This window comes from Aquila chrysaetos (genome assembly GCF_900496995.4).
Source record: "Aquila chrysaetos chrysaetos chromosome W unlocalized genomic scaffold, bAquChr1.4 W_unloc_1, whole genome shotgun sequence".
Lineage (NCBI taxonomy): Eukaryota > Metazoa > Chordata > Aves > Accipitriformes > Accipitridae > Aquila > Aquila chrysaetos.
In genome coordinates this window covers 5,591,705-5,608,605 of record NW_024470321.1, presented here as the reverse complement: position 1 = coordinate 5,608,605, position 16,901 = coordinate 5,591,705, and the positions used below count along the sequence as shown (strand labels likewise).

Below are 16,901 nucleotides of genomic sequence, written 5' to 3'. Positions count from 1 at the left end.
TTTCCCCAGACCTTAGTATGGATATGAAAATTCTTAGGCTTTCCCTTTCTCTTCTGTCCTATGTTACCTCAGCTAGTTTCTTCCCTAGTGTTCCCTAGGCTATGGACACTCGTTTTTGGTAGCATGCCTAATAGGAGTATTGATTAACACATCTTATTACCTTCTAGATTCATATGAAGACCATGCCAGCTGCTATGTACAGACTGTTGACTGCACAAGATCAACCAGTTTATATCTAAGGCTGACACCTCATCTTTACAACATTCATGAAGGATAGTTTTCCTCATTACTGCTTCTGTTTCTAGTGCTGCATTTGTGTCCACAGATACATTTCTCTCTCTCCCCAACATTTGCTGTGTATAGAGGGGGAGGGAAAATATAGCCATGAGACATTTTGGTTGCATCTCTATACAAGTAAAGCTTTATGCAACTCCACACACAGAGTAAATAGCAGCAGCAGCAGCAGTGTCCATGGTAAGATTCACAAAAAGAAGACTTACATGCCTATGAAGAATGAGTAACTGATGCTGTCATAAAACCCATTGTACAAATGCACACCCTTTAATTTCTGTTCTTCAGTATAGTAGAACCCCAAAAGGTCCTCTGTAAGTTGGTACAGACAATGCAATTTTGACGTGTTTCAGCAAATAATTCAGATGTGATTTTTTGCAGTTGGGTCCCCCAGGTTTCTAATTTTTAAAATACTTCTTTTTCAAATGCAATGTGTCTTTTATATGCCTATTTCAGAGGTTAAATAAGGGGGGGAGGGGAGTGATCCCTAAATATCCAGCAAGAGTAATATTGAGGGGCTCTGCTGAGAAGCTATACTTTCTAAGCTCTTAATTACAGATTTGGTGCACACAACTGTGTGCTTGTGTATACTGACATTTTTAAATTGTGCTTGATATTTATGAAGCTTGAAAATAATAGGTCTGCACACTGTTCTAAGTCATTTTGTTACACTGAGCCAGTTTAAAAGTATTTTTGTTGAAAGATGTCTAGTTTTATTGACATTTTTCTTTAGACATAGATAAATGGGAGAAGTAAAGGTAAGGTGGGAATACATTTATTTATTTATTATATAAGTTAATTTGTGATTTGTTTTCCATATGACACTTAGAGGATGTGTGAGTACTATATGGATTTGTATGAAGAAGATATGTAAGATGAATGAAATGCAGGATTTGATTGGTCTATAACTTATATCAGGGACAAAGGGGAAAAACAGTAAAAGAATAAAGCAGCTGAAGGCTCTTTTTCCTCAAGAAGAAAATATTCCATTTTTGTGTAGCTACATTCTGTCTGTACTGCATACTGCTGTGTACACTGAATTTGAACCATATATTTAGACCAGGCTGATGCCTTGAATTTTCTGAAAGCAACAGTTTCTTCTGTGTCTTATTGTGATATAAAGGCTCAGTGTGATTAAAACCAAGACCAGAATACATATGGGGGAAAAATAAATCCCATCTTTTTTGCTTGAAAAATGGTGTGATGCTTATAGCCATTAGTTTCTCAATTACTGTGGAATGGACTGTGCAGTGCATTGTGTTTGGAGACTAGTAATAATACCTGGACTTTATTCCAGAGATTTCATGGATGTGTGTGTACATATGCACACTTCTGGTGATGAGAGCCATGAAAACTCTGTTTTTATCTGAGCACTTGGTTTCCATCTGTGGTCAGAGGTTTATTGATGCCTTTCAGAAACCACGGACATACATGGGCTGAACAGAGAGAGAGAAAAATAAGCTTTATATTTCAATGGGCAGAAAGGGAGATAATGGAACAGAGTATAAGCTATTGTAGTAAGTGAATACATTTTAGTTTGAAAGTAGTGTACAATGACTTGATTTACTGCAGTTCTTGTTGTTGCATAATTTAATCTTGAACTCTGGAATAGCAGATTTTGCAAGCAAATGGTATTTGCATTCCAGGTTAGTATTTACCTCTGCTATCAGACTGATGTAAATAGATTGTGAATGACTTGTGATTATAGTTTTTAATTGTAGACATCTGGCTTATGGAGATCATTTGAAATTTTTCATAACTTCTTATAAATATAGTAATCTATCTAAATATGATATATAACCATATACTATTTAGTAGGTTATATACAGTGCAGCCTTTCCATAAGTTGCCTGAGGAAACTCAACAGTCTTGAAGACAGTTATCACACTTCTGATTCCTGCTGTGTTTTACACCTTCAACTTCACTTGTTTTTGTGGTTCTGTCCAACTCATGTTGAGGGGTCTTCCCATTGACTTCAGTGGGAGATGAAGAAAACCTAAGCACACAAAAAATTGAATCATTAAAAACAAGGTTGTTTTCCTGCAATCAAGCTTATACCTAGTTATAAGCACCTGAGTACCTAACACGTTGACTTCATGGTGAACAGATGCTTAAGCTAAGCATGTGAATGCTTGTAGGATTGGAGCCTAGTGAAGAATCTTCATTGTTCCAATTAATTGTAATATGTGTCTAATTTCTACACTGGGAGTTTCCAGTGTGCACTCCTGATAAGTCTTGTAAATAATCCCAACATTTTAGTTTGCAAAGTAAAGATAGTTGCAAAAATGAGCTCAAAGGAAGAGTTGGCAATTTTCTACAGTAGTGCAGTAGTTTATTAGATTAAATGTGTGAATTCTCCATGGATTCAAAAGAACAAACTGCCATTTTATATTCCTTCTTCTCTAAAAGGTCTGAAAAGTTTTTTCCCTCTTCACTATTTCATATATTCTTATTAATGCTTCAGTGTTTACATTAAGGAGGAAACATCCTTTTTATTTTTATTAGCAAGTTTCCCCACTTGTTTTGAATCTTGTTTGATTTGAGATTTGGTTGGAATTCCCAGATTTGTTTTGTTTTGTGTGGTTTTTCCTTAATTTTCTAAATGAAATCAGTTTCTGAAGATGGCAATGTGCATGAGATCTCTTGTACATACTTTGTGCAGTACTCAGACTCTCTTGTATTATTGTTCTGTAAAAAGGTTGAATAGGAATTATTATAAAGTATTGGGAAAAGTATAGTATTGTATTTGTAACGATATTGTTCTTTGTAAACACTGAACTTGGTGATCTCTCTCTATATAAATGAGCCTAGAATGTGAGCCTGCACATCTGAATGTAATTCCTCTGATGTTTTTTGTCACAGGTCTTTGACCCTTTCTCTGTAATGGAGCTGCAATGGTTTCATTTGGGGAGGGAACGAGTTTGGGTTGAGGGGGAGTTGCCATCTATTTTATTGTGATGTATTTACTGTGCTACATTACTTTATTTAGCAGAGCACTAATGTCTATAAGAATTGCAACAATAAAATACAGGACAAAAATACCTCAGACAAGGCTAAGAGTTGCTGATAATAATTTAGAAAGTGGCTTGCCAAAATTGAATGAATGTATGCTAAGAAGGTGTCCAAATTTATCTTCTGCCACTTAATCTGCAGTAATGTATATGTGCATCTGTGGCAGTACACCCCCCCCAACATGAAACAAACTTCTCCAGGCAGGGAGGAGAGGGAAAAAAAAACCAAACCCTAGAGGCTGCAGGTTGAAAATTGAACTGACCAATCCAACGCGTGCCAGGTACACAGAAGTGTTGACCTTTCGGTCAATGGGGATTAAAATGACCACAGATCAGATTCAACGGGGGTATAAACGGGGCCCCGCTGGAGGACATTTTGAGTCAGTCAGTCAGTCCTCCTCGGAGCAGCGGATCTGCAGTCGGGGACTCCCCATTGGGTCGGGTCGCTGCCCTAGGTAACTCCTCAAGGGAGAGCACCCTCATCTTTTAGGTGAGTGATATGCGCATTTTGAGTCATCATTTTAAATCTTAAGAATTCTTAAGTCAGCTGTGTAGTACTAATTCCCCTTACACCATTGAGCCTGTGGTTTACAAATGGTACCGGAGTTCTAACTTTATACTGAAGAATAAATCTGAGCTTTAACACCTGTTGGATTTGATTGTGCGTGCCTCCGTAACAGCATCTGCAGAATCAAACACATAATATTAACTATGTATTTAAAACAGCATTGTTTTAGGGTAATAAATGACACAACTGCTCCTAAAATATATCAATTACTTAGCTAAGGTTGTGTCCCAGCTTTCGTTTTTAATTATTGCCACATGTGGATCTTTCCATAAATATGTTCACTATTTAAATATGCAATGCATGTGGCAGAAATGTTATTTCACGGTGTAACTTTAAATATGTTTTTCACTTAGAAAACAGCATGGTGGGTTGACCCCAGCCAGCAGCAAAACACCCACCCAGACTCTTGCTCATTGCCCTCTCCTATGGGATGGGGAGAAAACAGAAGGAAGTCAAGAAGACTCATGGACTGAGAAAATAACAATTTAATAGGGAAAGCAAAAGCTGCATGTGCAAGCAAAGCAAATAGAGGAATTCATTCGCTACTTCCCTTCAGCAGGCAGATGTCCAGCCACTTCCTGGAAAGCAGGGCCTCAGTACATGTAACAATTGCTTGGGAAGACAAACGCCATAACCACAAACATCCCCCCCTTCCTCCTCCTTTCCCTGAGCTTGTACTGCTGAACATGACATCATATGGTATGGAATAGCCCTTTGGTCAGTTTCGGTCAGCTGTCCCGGCTGTGTTCCCTCCCAGACTCTTGCCCAGCCCCAGTCTACTTGCTGGGGCAGGGGGGGAGAAGAAGAGAGAAAACCTTGATGCTGTTCAAGCACTGCTCAGCAATAACCAAAACACTGCTGTGTTATCAACACTGTTTTAGCCACAAATGAAAAGCATAGCACCATACAGGCTGCTATGAAGAAAGTTAACACCAAACCATACAGACCCAGTACAGTTTCTTTCCTATACTACTAATTACTAATCTAGCAGCCTTCTACGATGGAGTGACTGCATCAGTGGACAAGGGAAGAGCTACGGATGTCATCTACCTGGATTTCTGTAAGGCCTTTGACACTGACCCCCACAACATTCTTGCTGCTAAACTGGAGAGATATGGGTTTCACGGATGGACTGTTAGATGGATAAGGAATTAGCTGGATGGCCGCATCGAAAGAGTTACAGTCAATGGCTCAATGTCCAAGAGGAAACCAGTAACAAGTGGTGTCCCTCAAGGGTCCATACTGGGACCAATACTGTTTAATATCTTCATTAACGCCATAGATGGTGGGATTGAGTGCACCCTCAGCAAGTTTGCAGATGACACCAAGCTGAGTGGTTGTCGTGGTTTAACCCCAGCCAGCAACTAAGCACCACGCAGCCGCTCACTCACTCCCCCCCCACACAGAGTGGGATGGGGGAGAAAATCGGGAAAAGAAGTAAAACTCGTGGATTGAGATAAGAACGGTTTAATAGAACAGAAAAGAAGAAACTAATAATGATAATGATAACACTAATAAAGTGACAGCAGTAATGATAAAAGGATTGGAATATACAAATGATGCGCAGTGCGATTGCTCACCACCGCCGATCGACACCCAGTTAGTCCCCGAGCAGCGATCCCCCCATCCCCACTCCCCCCGTTTATATACTAGATGGGACGTCACATGGTATGGAATACCCTGTTGGCCACTTTGGGTCAGGTGCCCTGGCTGTGTCCTGTGCCAACTTCTTGTGCCCCTCCAGCTTTCTCGCTGGCTGGGCATGAGAAGCTGAAAAATCCTTGACATTAGTCTAAACACTACTAGCAACAACTGAAAACATCAGTGTTATCAACATTCTTCTCATACTGAAGTCAAAACATAGCACTGCACCAGCTACTAGGAAGACAACCAACTCTATCCCAGCTGAAACCAGGACAGTGGTGCAGTTGATAAACTAGAGGGAAGGGATGCCATCCAGAAGGACCTTGACAGGCTTGAGGAGTGGGCCCATGCAAACCTCATGAAGTTCAACAAGGCCAAGTGCAAGGTCCCGCACCTGGGTCAGGGCAATCCCCAGTATCAATACAGACTGGCTGGTGAATTGATTGACAGCAGCCCTGCGGAGAAGGACTTGGGTATACTGGTGGATGAAAAATTGGACATGAGCCGGCAATGTGCGCTTGTAGCCCAGAAAGCCAACCGTATCCTGGGCTGCATCAAAAGAAGCATGGCCAGCAGGTCGAGGGAGGTGATTCTGCCCCTCTACTCCGCTGTGGTGAGACCCCACCTGGAGTATTGCATCCAGCTCTGGGGTCCCTAGAGCAGGTCCAGAGGAGGGCCATGAAAATGATCAGAGGGCTGGAACACCTCTCCTGTGAAGAAAGCTGAGAGAGTTGGGCTTGTTCAGTCTGGAGAAAAGAAGACTGGGGAGACCTTATTGCAGCCTTTCAATATATAAAGGGGGCTTATAAGAAAGATGGAGAGAGACTTTTTACCAGGGCCTGTAGTGACAGGACAGGGGGCAACAGTTTTAAACTGAGAGAGGGTAGATTTAGATTAGATATAAGGAAGAAATTTTTTTACGGTGAGGGTGGCGAGACACTGGAACAGGATGTCCAGAGAAGTTGTGGATGCCTGTGATCCAAATGGTAATGGAGTCTGACAACATGTTATAAAACAAAGCTTTACTGAGGCAGTAGGAAAGATGAGCAACAACACACCCATGCGGCAACTCACCCAATCACCAATAGCAAACACAGGATCATAAGCGATGCCATGGCTCTGGTGGACTGCCAGGGACACTTGGTGTCCGGGTCATCTGGCAGCAACAGCCAATTGTGCAAATGCCTTCTGAATGTGGGTAAGAGTTGTGCCACCCCATGGCTCCACCAATGGTAGCGTGATTTGAGAGAATCATACCTTACGTGAATAATGTGGGCAGCATCCTGCCTATGCTGGTGATGTCAGTCAGGGGGCAGGGTGTTGGCAGTCTGTCTACGCTGCCAATATTGGTCAAGGGGCAGGGTGTCAGGAGGCAGTGTGTCAATGTCCCGTCATTGGAAGTGTTCAAAGTCAGGTTGGAAGGGGCTTTGAGCAAGCTAATCTAGTGAAAGATGTCTCTGCCCATGGCAGGGGGGGTGGACTAGAGATGATCTTTAAATGTCCCCTTCCAACCCCAACCCATTCTATGATTCTGTAAGACTGAAGATTTTAATGAGCTACTGTAAATAGTGCAATGAATCTGTTTATTGATGGAACTCTATATGCTTTGAAGGAAAACAATGCATTGGTTATGCAGCTCAACATGAATAAGGATAAGTACAGTTAACAACTACCAGGCAGACATTTGATTAGGACAAGAGGGGATGCAAATCAGGTGATGGAAAACTAATTTTAATAAGAATTGCTGGGTGTAGTGATCCTGATCAGGAGACTATTGAGGAGTTAGTGAGCCACATAACAGTGTACCCGAGTAGGCCCAGGCTTGTGCTGTGCTGCGTGTACAGCTTGGCCTTCAGGCCTGTGTTGTTGTAGTAGGTTGACCCTGGCTGGATGACAGGTGCCACACCAAAGCTGTTTTATATCACTCCACCTCCTCACCTGGACAGGGGCGAGAAAATATTAACAAAAGGCTCGTAGGTCAATGTCACATCCCAATTCCTCAGGACAACGACTCAGGTTTGCTGATGCCCAGGTCAGGATTAAGGGATGAAACGACACCAGGGATCCTTTAACTCACAAAACTCAACTTCTAATCACTCACCACAAAAATTGGCATGAAACTATGTCAGTAACTGTGAAACGTGCTAACGGCATACATCACCAACATATACTACAGGCCTTACTTATTTGGGGATCAGTTCAAGGAAGACAATAAGGAGAGCCCTCCCGTTGAGTCACAAGGTTCAAAGTGGACCCCCTTGCTTTCTAGACTCCCTCTCAGTGAGGAGCCTAGGGGTGGCTGGATCCACTCCTAGTCCCAGACTTGGTCAATGGTTTATGTAAAGTAAGGGATAAAGCGTAGGGATTACAGAAAAAAAGAGAGAGAGAAAAGAAAGATTGCCCCAGTCCTAGATCCAGCATTGGTTCAGTCAGCCAACATGCCCAGTTCCAATGGGCTTGCACACCTAGGACTTCAGTTTGTGTCCTTTTATCATCCCTGCCCCTCCTTTGGGCGGGCACTCAAACTCATTAGGCTAATTAGGTGTCATGAGCAGTTTGTGAGCCTTTGGGAAATGGGTCCATGGGCTTGGGGGTCGTTTGCGGGGTAACTTCCCCTTCCCTGCAGACATGACCATTGTTTGATCTTTGGCCATGCATGGTGAGCTGTCCTGCTCAGCATATCAGAACAGCATATTAAAACACGGTGCTGTGCACTCTCCGGCATGCCCTCCCCACCTGTTGCTGATCTGTGCTGATTGGCTTCTTTTCACCTGGGGTTTCTTGTTATACAGGTTCGTTGTTATGCAGAGTTTGTCGTTAAGCAGAATTTGGCCCGCCACAAAGTTTCAGACATTAACTCTTTCAGTCTCTTACAGTCGAGATAAGGACAGGGAGAGATCACTCAACCAATTACCGTCACGGGGGCAAAACAGACTCGACTTGGGGAAAATTAACTTAATTTATTACCAATCAACCAGAGTAGGGTAAATGAGAAACCAAATATTAAACACCTTCACCCCCCCCTTCTTCCCAGGCATAGCTTCACTCCCAGATTCTCTACCTATCCCCCCTAGCGGCCGCAGGGGGACGGGGAATGGGGGGTTACACACATTGTCGCTCCATCCTCCTCAGGGGCAGGACTCCTCACACTCTTTCCCTGCTCCAGCGTGGGTCCCTCCCACAGGAGACAGTCCTCCACGAACTTCTCCAACGTGGGTCCTTCCCACGGACTTCATTCTTCACGAACTGCTCCAGCATGGGTCCTTTCCACAGCATGCAGTCCTTCAGGAGCACACTGCTCCAGCGTGGGTCCCCCACTGGGTCACAAGTCCTGCCAGAAAACCTGCTCCAACGTGGGCTCCTCTTTCCATGGATCCACAGGTCCTGCCAGGAGCCTGCTCCAGCACAGGGTTCCCACGGGGTCACAGCCTCCTTCAGGAACCCACCTGCTCCGGTGTGGGGTCCTCCACGGGCTACAGGTGGATATCTGCTCCACCGTGGACCTCCATGGACTGCAGGGGGACAGCCTGCCTCACCATGGTCTTCACCACGGGCTGCAGGGGAATCTCTGCTCCGGCGCCTGGAGCATCTCCTCCCCCTCCTTCTTCACTGACCTTGGTGTCCGCAGGGTTGTTTCTCTCTCATGTTCTCACTCCTCTCTCCGGCTGCAGTTTCTGTGCCCCAGCAACTTTTTTCCCTTCTTGAATATGTTATCCCAGAGGCGCTACCCACCGTCGCTGATAGGCTCAGCCTTGGCCAGTGGCGGGTCCGTCTTGGAGCCAGCTGGCATTGGCTCCATGGGACATAGGAGAAGCTTCTAGCAGCTTCTCATAGAAGCCACCCCTGTAACCCCCTGCCGCTACCAAAACTTTGCCACGCGACCCAATACAGTTGTGCTGCACAAATCCCTTGGCCGTAGGATAAACTCAGCCAGGTCATTGTAACAGAGGAGCCTGCAGGCAGCTCCCACTTGATACCGATCATTACGCCGCTTGCGTGTCTTTGCCTTTATCTAAAAGTGCAGCAAGAAGTTCTCACGTGAACATCCTTTAGGAACAGAGTTGTTTCCTTGTAAGGAAATTATATTAGCTCGAATGATCAAAAGGGAGAGCTTATGTCTCCATAGACAGGATCTCCGCAGGTGTGCCATGGAGAAATCCATCTAGGCTCCAATCGATGTTGCATGAAAGCACGGTGCCCAGCATCTACAGGGATGTAAGATTTACTCGCTATCTATATTAATCTTTTTATTCTGTCTTATTAAAGGAGTTATCTATTGTTGTCCCAAAACTTGTGGTATCGTTCACCCGGTGTGCAAGCCAATAACACACAGAGTCGAGGTATTAGCTATTTATTGCCAGTTCTGCACAGAAAGGGGTGCTAGGGGGTATCACTGCAAAGCTAGCACACCAGCACTAAAACAGTCATTCATTTATACATTGTAAATTAGCATAATACCATACTCATTGTTTATCAACCTTTTACTGGTGCCCATAATTCCTTATCTTAAAGCTGATTGGTGCATAGTGTCCTCACCTTCATTTAAAGGTGTAGCGTCTTTTAATTTTATTGTGCAAGCTCAGTGGGTGAGGGTCTTCAGGTGGATATCCTAACTTCTAGAGGTGTGGTCTTCATATTATAATTAGTTAAGTTGACCTAAAGGGTGTGTTTTCATGCTGTATAGCTAAGCTTCTTGGGCAACCAGCCCACTAAAGTTTCTGGTTCCTAGTTTTAGGGTCAATTTGTTCTTTCTATTCCATTGTCTTGTCAAGAGTACTACCCCAAGTGATTTGCATCAATTACTTATCTTTTGTTTCTAAGTTTATAAAAAATTACAACCATAAAGATTTTGATATCATTATTAAGCCATTTGTTGCCGGGCCCTTTCTTACCGAGATCCAGAAAGAACCCTGAAGTGTCTCTCTCTCTCTCTTTCTCTCACCCCCCACCTTCCCCAGTGCAGAACATGTGGCCTCATGGACAGGGTCTCAATAAGAAATGCTGGTTTGGAAGAGGGATAATGGGTATCAGGAAAAGCTTGAATATGTGCCAGGCTGGCCCAGCAAACAGGCGTGGGGCCAGTCACACAGTGTTTAGTCCAGGTGACTCCCCTGGTGAGTTGGGAAACTGAGAAGGAAATACCCCATGGACTACCCCTGAGGATATTAGAAATGTTTAGAGAAGCAAGATGTTGATGGGGCAGAGGACAACAAGTTCTAAGTAGTATCTGGTTATTGTTCACTTGTCTTTGATGACTGGGAGACCCTAGAAAGTGAATGAAAGAAAACAAGGGCATTGCAGGGAACAACCTGGAAAGTTTGGAGACATGGTTGTGCTTGGATAAACTGGAAGCCCAGGCACAGCGGGAGACCCTAGAAAGTTGTGGTGGATTGACCTTGGCTGGCTGCTATACACCCACTGTGTGAGCCTGTCGTGGTTAAACCCCAGCCAGCAACTAAGCACCACGCAGCCGCTCACTCACTCCCCCCACACACAGAGTGGGATGGGGGAGAGAAAATTGGGGAAAAGAAGTAAAACTCGTGGGTTGAGATAAGAACGGTTTAATAGAACAGAAAAAGAAGAAACTAATAATGATAATGATAACACTAATAAAGTGACAGCAGTAATGATAAAAGGATTGGAATATACAAATGATGCGCAGTGCAATTGCTCACCACCCGCCGATCGACTCCCAGTTAGTCCCCGAGTGGCGATCCCCTTGCCCCCACCCCCCTAGTTTCTATACTAGATGTGATGTCACATGGTATGGAATACCCCGTTGGCCACTTTGGGTCAGCTGCCCTGGCTGTGTCCTGTGCCAACTTCTTGTGCCCCTCCAGCTTTCTCGCTGGCTGGGCATGAGAAGCTGAAAAATCCCTGACTTTAGACTAAAGATTACTTAGCAACAACTGAAAACATCAGTGTTTTCAACATTCTTCTCATACCTAGCTCAAAAACATAGCACTGCACCAGCTACTAGGAAGACAACCAACTCTATCCCAGCTGAAACCAGGACAGAGCCGCACAGGCAGGATGAAGGAACGACCACAAAACCACAGATGAAATGTAAAGAGAAAATTTATTTTCATTACCTTGCCGACTGGAGGATCCCCAAAGCAGCACCCAGGCAGAGGCACACAAGCAGGGATGCAGGCACTGCGGAGCTTGGTCCTTGCTAGAGGATCACCAAACCTGCTGGTTTTGCATGTTTATCAAGGATTCACGCAGGTGTAGTTTTACTACTGTGCTTTGATCTTTCCCACAGCAGGGCAGGAATCTCAAGCGTGTTTGATAGGGTGCCTCTAAGTCTATCACAGGCCTATGTTATCTAAACACAGATGTTCTACTTGTCAAATGCACAAGGCTTGTGGGTTGAGATAAAGACAGGGAGAGTCACTTACTGATTACCATCATGGGCAATACAGACTTGACTTGGGGAAAACAAATTTAATTTATTGACAATTAAAATAGATTTAGATAGTAAGAAACAAAGATAAAAATTAAAACACCTTCCCCAAACCCCTACCCCCTTTTTCCCAGGCTCATCTTCACTCCTTCATTCCCAACTCCTCTACCTCCTTCCTCCCACCCCGAGTGGCACAGGGGGGATGGGGAATGGGGGGTTAGGTCAGTCCGTAAGAGTTCCTCTCTACCACGCCTTCCTCCTTACACTTTTCTCATGCTCCAGCATGGATCCTCTCCACAGGCTACAGTCCAACAGGAAAAAAATCTGCTCCAGCATGGATTCTCCACAGGCCACAGTTCCTGCCAGGAACCTGCTCCAGCATGGGCTCTCCTTGGGCTACGGTTCCTTCAGGAAATATCCAACTGCTCCAGCGTGGTCTCTTCCACAACCTGCAAGGAAATACCAGCTCTGGTGCCTGGAGCACCTCTTCCCCCCCCTCCTTCTCTGATCTTAGTGTTCGCATGGTTGTTTCTCACACTTTTTCTTTTCTTGGGAAATGGGATTACAACATCAGAAATGTTTCATGGATGGCAAAAGTTAGTGCCTATGCAAAAAAGCCGACCGCCCCTGGGCTCACCGCCAGCTCTGCGCCCACCCTCCACCCCTGCCTGCCACCTCAAGGCAAGGCAAATGCTAATACAGCAGAAATGAAGGTTTGGCAGGTCCCCCAAAATTGCCACCACTGTAGCCTCTTACCGTGAGGGGGACTGACACCCCCTATGTTCCTTTAACTGTAAAGTGGCGGTCTGGGAGGATTTTACATGTATTAGCTCTGGTGGATACTGGAGCTGAAGCTACTGTATTACATAGTAATATTAATAATAAGAAGCCACATCACAGATCTGTGGACTGGGGGGAAATCTGACCCCTCCCCTCAGAGCTAAGGTTACCTTAACAATAGGAAATGCCACTCCATTTACCATGTGGTGGGTTGACCCTGGCTGGACGCTAAGTGCCCACCAAAGCCGCTCTACTACTCCCCCTCCTCAGCTAGACAGGGGAGAGACAATATAACAAAAGGCTCCTGGATCGAGATAAGGACAGGGAGAGATCACTCACCAATTACTGTCATGGGCAAAACAGACTTGATTTGGGGAAATTAGTTTAATTTATTACCAAGCAAATCAGAGTAGGATATTGAGAAAAATAAATACCAAATCTTAAAACACCTTTCCCCTATCCCTCCCTTCTTCCTGGGCTTAACTTTACTCCAGTTTTTCTCTACCTCCTCCCCCTCAGCGGTGCAGGGGGACGGGGAATAGGGGTTACGATCAGTTCATCACATGTTGTTTCTGCCGCTCCATCCTCCTCAGGAGGAGGACTCCTCACACTGTTCCCCTGATCCAGCGTGGGGGTCCCTCCCATGGGAGAGAGTTCTCCATTAATTTCTCCAATGTGGGTCCTTTCCACAGGGTGCAGTCCTTCAGGAACAGACTGCTCCAGTGTGGGTGCCCCATAGGATACAAGTCCTGCCAGAAAACCTGCTCCAGCATGGGCTCCTCTCTCCACGGGGCCACAGGTCCTGCCAGGAGCCCACTCCAGGGTGGGCTTCCCATGGGGTCACAGCCTCCTTCGGGCACCCACCTGCTCTGGCATGGGGTCCTCCACAGGCTGCAGATGGATATCTGCTCCACTGTGGACCTCCATGGGCTGCAGGGGGACAGCCTGCCTCACCATGGTCTTCACCACGGGCTGCAGGGGAATCTCTGCTCCAGCACCTTGAATACCTCCTCCCCCTCCTTCTTCACTGACCTTGGTGTCTGCAGAGTTGTTTCTCTCACATATTCTCACTCCTCTTGTCCCACAAACGGGGTTCATTTACCTGGTGTGCAAGACAATAACACACAAAGTCGAGATATTTTCAAACTAATTTCATTGATGTGCATGAATGGGTGCCAGTCTCAAGACAGCACACCCTTGTCTCAAAAATTCTCACATTTATACACTTAACTAATACATATTCATTGTTATTTTCCTTAATTAAGATTTAGATGTAAAGAAAGGGGAGAGAGAGAAAAGGAGAGAGAGAGAGAACATGTCCAAAGCCTCAAGCAGTACAAAACTTCACTTAGCGGACAGAAGAGGGAGAGAAGAGAGAAGAGAGGGAAGAGATGGCATGGGTAATCAATCATACAGTGAACAATTGCAAGGCCAAGCATTAAGAACAAAAATCCACATAACAACATGAGTCCAATGCGAACAAGCCATTTTCCCCACCCCGTGAGTCCCAAGGATGTTAGGGGAGAGGTCAGCAACGATCCTCCATTAAACCTGTCTCTTGGTTGCATCGCTTGGAAAAGTTCTCCAGTCTCGTCTGTAACTTCTCTCATCTTCTTTCGCCCTTCTTCTAAGGAGGTAGTTGCATTGTGTATGGTGAGACAGCATTCTCTGTTGGTGAGATTTAACATCCCATGTACCCCATGTTCTTTTAACAACAACATCACAAGATTCAAGGTTTCCTCCTCAGAGAAGAAGATAAATCTTTGAATCATCAGAGGGAGGTTTTTAGAGCCATGAAAGGTCCCCCAGAAGCGTTTCAGGAGCAATTTTGTCACAAGATTGGTGATATTTAGATTAATGAGGCCGAATTGAATTCCTTAGTACAAACACCTGGATTGGTGTCATTCCAGAGGTGCATAAAACCTTGAATCAAATTCCAAGCTAAATCTGGAGAATCTTTTCCATGTCCTCCAGTGGAAAGGAACAGGATGAGGGAAAAGGCTCCTCAAAGCATCTTTCCCTATAATAACAGATAGGAATTACAAATAACAATAAACTGTTAACGCAAATAACATATAATATAGTTAGGACTAACATGGGTCTCTTGCAGTCTTTCTCCGTTTATCTTTGGTTCTACAAAGTGCAAATATAAAACATAAAGGGGTCAAGGGAAAAGGTAATTAACAGGTCCCCTTTATCACTTTCTGTGAGGCTTCTCAAATGGACCCACTGGCCATCCCCCGGCTCACTTGTTGGGGATGGTGGAGGGGGTTTCCTGACTTGGGGACGTCCAAATCAATCAATTCAGCCTCCTGAGGATCAGAAGGGGCCATGTCCCTGGGTTCCTGGGATGGGGGAGAAAGGTCTTTAAACTTTGAGGGAGATAGGGCCCCTTTGATTTTGTCCCAGCCTTTCACCAGACCTTCCAGGTTGGGAGTGGGCAACCCATCCATCACCTCCCTGGGGATTCCCTTTGAGATACCCTCTGTCCATAGTGCATATCTTTTATTGTCAGGAGGCCGTGTTGGCCTCATTGGTGGTGGGGATCGAGAATTGTACGAGGCCTTAGCTTTATTTCCCTCTTCCCTTCCACCCTCCTAAGGTCTGCTTTGGATTTGTCTCTCCCTGAGTGGTGAACCCCATCCGTCTTCCATAATTAATCAACTCCAGTGCTACTTCTCCCCATGTCTTCTCTGGGGGGCCTCCCCTTCTTGGGGGTTGAGGAGCTCTCAAGCGATCCTGTAATTGCACCGCATACAATTTCAAGGCATCAGGCAGTCCCCTTATAAGAGGATGCAACCTTTCAGGGTCTGTCGCGTATTGCATGGGGGAGGGCTGTTGTGGAACCAGGAATCGATCATGCATCAGATGGAGACACGCAGCTTTTTGTACAGTCTCAAAATGTGACCCGCCGTAGGTATTTTAATTGAAAAGGCGTCTCCCCTCTCCATAGGGTCCAATCCACCTGCCCAATATGCTGCTCTTTGGGTCAGGGACCACGGCTCTCTATTGTCATTTGTAGTTAGGAAAACCCCTGGACCCCAATATCCTCTTGCCTTGTCCTCACTTAGGAGGATACGGTCACCCCCAGTAAGGGATACTCTCCACACATACTCAGTTTCTGTTTCTTGGGGTCCCTGGGAATATTTTTCCTTAATTTTGGCCAAATTGGTGGGGGAATAGGGGATGATGTGGGTGGTAACTTGTTGGGCTCCTCCTTGACCACCATCCACAGTCTCAGTCTTAATCAAAGGCCGCATCATGGCTTCCCCCATCCCAAAAGAAAACATTTCCCTTATCTGTCCTACGTCTTCGAAGGTCTGCAGTTTTGATTCTTTTTCACCATCAGAGTCTGCACCCACATCTTCTACATTGGTCTGGGAGCGAATCTCATCTAATTTCTCTCTTAATACCCTTTCCCACTCCAAAGCCTCCATCACAGTGGTATGTAGCCTCTGGTTAGTCACTTGCTCAGTGGTGAGTTGATCAGAGACACTTCTTGTCTCATTTTCCAATTGCTCCTGCAAAACCTTCACTAAATCTTGAAGGGATTTTATCATCCTCCCTTCTGCTTGTTGGGCCACGTGTTTGTCCCGTTGTGCTGCCACCAGAGTGGGTCCTAAACCCGCACAAACCAATATCCTACCAAGGGGAAAGAGCTGGGCACTGTAGCCCTCTAATCTCTCCAGAAGAGAAGTAGAGTCTACGGTCAGATCTCCCGGGGGGGCATAATGGGCACACAATTATAGGTATCATATCCCTTTATTAGTCCTCTGAGGACTGTCTCCCCTTGTGTATGTCTCCTCTCAGAGAGGGGCCATGGCAGAGACCTGGTCCCAATGATCACTTTAGCAACACCGAGGGAATCCTGCCGATTACGCCAAAAATGTCATGACCTGGCCTGGACAGACCAGGGAGTCGTGGTGAGTTCGGAATTCCCTTGGGCTAAATTAAGGTGAAACGACACCAAACGACCAGTTAAAACTTTTATTCATGGCAGAAGCAACCTGAACTTGGGAGGAATAACAGTAGGTGGCAGGGTTTCTCACAACAGGAATTGGCATGGAACTACCTCAGTAAACAGTGTAACCCGTGGCAAACATATACATCAATTCAGGGAATAAGGAGATCCCTCCCATTGAGTCACGAGGTTCAGAGCAGACCCCCTTGCTTTCTAGACTCCTCAGAGAAGAGCCTAGGG

At 45.3% G+C, this 16,901-nt stretch overlaps 1 pseudogene; it reads left to right on the top strand.

Moving 5' to 3' along the window:
• The window catches only part of LOC121232905, a 99,057-nt pseudogene extending 95,687 nt beyond the window's left edge, over positions 1-3,370 (top strand).
• The last annotated feature ends 13,531 nt before the right edge of the window (positions 3,371-16,901 follow it).